Source organism: Tupaia chinensis, unplaced genomic scaffold (assembly GCF_000334495.1).
Source record: "Tupaia chinensis unplaced genomic scaffold, TupChi_1.0 Scaffold144276_1, whole genome shotgun sequence".
Classification (NCBI taxonomy): Eukaryota; Metazoa; Chordata; class Mammalia; order Scandentia; family Tupaiidae; genus Tupaia; species Tupaia belangeri.
Window position 1 is genome coordinate 2,320,449 of NW_006204133.1, and position 2,624 is coordinate 2,323,072.

The 2,624-nt window shown below is 51.4% G+C and overlaps 1 protein-coding gene across 1 annotated transcript in view; it reads left to right on the forward strand.

The window, feature by feature from the left end:
- Nucleotides 1-2,624, forward strand: part of INPP4A (inositol polyphosphate-4-phosphatase type I A) — a gene marked incomplete in the record, with an annotated part of 166,232 nt that overhangs the window by 44,310 nt on the left and 119,298 nt on the right.

Genomic DNA, 2,624 nt, shown 5'->3' on the forward strand with positions numbered 1-2,624 from the left:
CTCTCCCCAAAGCCTCGAAGCATTTCCTGTTCCAGCGCCCGCTCGGTTGCTCGGCACGTAGGAAACGTACCCGCGTGGCAGCCGGACCCTCATTCCTTCACAGTCGTTTATTCTGGTCACCAGTGGCCCCTGGATAACCGTGTGGCCTCACAAGGGTGCTGGTTTCTGCTCAGAGCCCTATTTAGCTTTAGGCTGGCCTGTTTTATCTGTCTGAATGGTTTTATGTGTAAAGATACGCCTCTCCGTAGAAAATGACATTACTGCATTGAGCCTTAGTAACAGATTTATGGAGAGGGAAGGCTGTATTATATTAGGTTACTGGGAAATTTCTCACTTTTCATGCTGCATTTTTGCATAGAAAAATATATATATATAAAAAATCACGACTTTCCCGATGACCTAGTATTTCCAGGTGATCCAGTGTGAGGAGGCAGGCTTGTGGTGGGGAGAGAATTTGACTCACCCTTCTGGTCAGTTGTGCTTCGCAGAGTCCCAGGAAGACGAGGAAGTGGCTATGGCTTGTGTGACGCTTGGTTTCAGGGTGCTCCCCACCTATCCCACGGCCTCTGGGCTGGGCTCTCCCTCTGCTCGTGAAAGGTCTCCTTAGCAGCAGCTTTCTCCTTTCCTTTACCCTCTAGTACAAGTTTGCCGTATTGGAGTTGGGTGGTTTGGTATCTTTTTTAAGGTTTTTACCATAGGGTGCACGCGCTCACTGTAGAGACAGTGAGAATCCACCCCCGGGGGGTATGACCATGGCAGTCCCTTCTCCTCCGTTCTCTTCCTGGGATACTGGGCCCAGGCACATGCACCTGACATGGTTTTCCAGCTGCCAGGTCCGGATTGGAGCTGTAATCACCATGTGGGAATCCAACACCTTAACCATTTCGCCACCCGCTGGCCCTGGTTGTTCTTTATCAGCTTAATAGCTCAACGTTGTGCACTTTAACAAGTCGGAAAGTTTAAGTGACTAGAAGCAGCGTTGAAGTGCCAGCAGTAGCAGAGCAGGTGGTGTAGCAGGTGACACTGCGGACCCAGCCTGGGCTCCCTGATGTAAAATGTTCCTCTGTCCTGGTCCCTTTCCCTTTCTGGTTTTACCAGAGCTCATGGTTTCCCCTGGTAAATTGTGACTCCCACATATCACCTTCTGGAATAAAGACTCTGTAATCTGGGCAGAATCACACCCCCGAGGGGCACCAGGCTAAATTGCTGCTCTTGGCTGGGTATGTTTTAACTAGTAGGCACCAGTCCCTGGAGGGTCTTGTCAGACTCTGGTTCAGAGTACGAGGCCCTACAGAGGGGGCAGGTGGGGGCGGTGTTTAAAAGGGAGGGCAGCCAGCAGAAAGGTGGGCACCTGTGGACAGGTGTCATGGCTCTCCTGGAAGGTGGAAAGGGCAGGCTGTGGACAGCTGGGTAGTGTCTCCTCTGCCTGGCACACCTCCCTGAATGGAGGTGTCCCCTCTTGGCCCATCACAGGGATTGCTGTGAGCAGCACATCAACGCTGATAGTGAGCAAGCTTAGCTGACGTCCAGGAAGGAGCCTCCGAACAGCACTGGGCAGTGATCCAGAATGATATGTGCACACTGTCTCGTGTCAAAGAAACATGGTTTTTCTTGTCTAAGCATTTTCTGTCTTAAAATATATTTACGTTGCATTTTTAAAGAGGAAGCTAAGTGAAAATGTGATGTTTGTAGTGAATTTTCAACCTATCATAATATGCCTTATAATGATAAAATATATATATATATTTATTAGGAGCCAGCAGATGCTGTGGTGATTGACCACAGTTCGAGTCCTGGACCTGGAAACTTGAGACTCACGCTTGACCCGTGGGTGTGCATGCCCAAAATTTTGAGAGAAGAATGAAGGAGAAGGGATTGCAGTGTGGCCATCCTCCTGGGGGATGGGGGCGGTGTTCTTTCTTTCTCTCTCTCTCTATGTCTTTGTCTTTCTCCAGTGAGCGTGTGCACTCTATGGCAAAAACCTAAAAAAGACAAAATTTATCACACAATGCGCTGTCTGAAAAATGGTGGACGAATGACACAGTGAATGCCCACTCAGCGGGCGTCTTCATGGCCAGCTCAGCCGGAGCTCTGAACGCCTCCCCACCCTGTCTCCGAGGTTACCATTACCCTACATGTGCTTTTTATTATTTCCATCCATTTAATTCTGTTTTATGACCTAGTCTTTGCAGGTTTTGTGCCGAGGGACAGGAAGCAAGCTCTGCTTATGAATTCTCAGTTTCAGTCACGTGATGCTTGTGGTCAGGAACAGCTAGTTCTTGAACCGGGCTGCACGGCTGCCCCGAGGGTAAGGAGATGGCCAAGCTCAGGGTGGGGGCTACCATTCTGTCACATCCTGATGGATCAGGCTTCTTCCTCGTCGCATCCTCCCACCTGCCCTGATGCATGTGGGCTCGGAGTAGGGAGAGTGGAGGGTGGTGAGGAGGTGGGGGGCTGGCCTGTCCCTGCTGCAGTGGGAAGGACTGGGCTAGGGGATGGGCCTGTCCCTGCTGCAGTGGGAAGGACTGGGCTGTGGGGGGGCGGCCTTCCTGCTGCAGTGGGAAGGACTGGGCTAGGGGATGGGCCTGTCCCTGCTGCAGTGGGAAGGACTGGGCTCTGGGGGG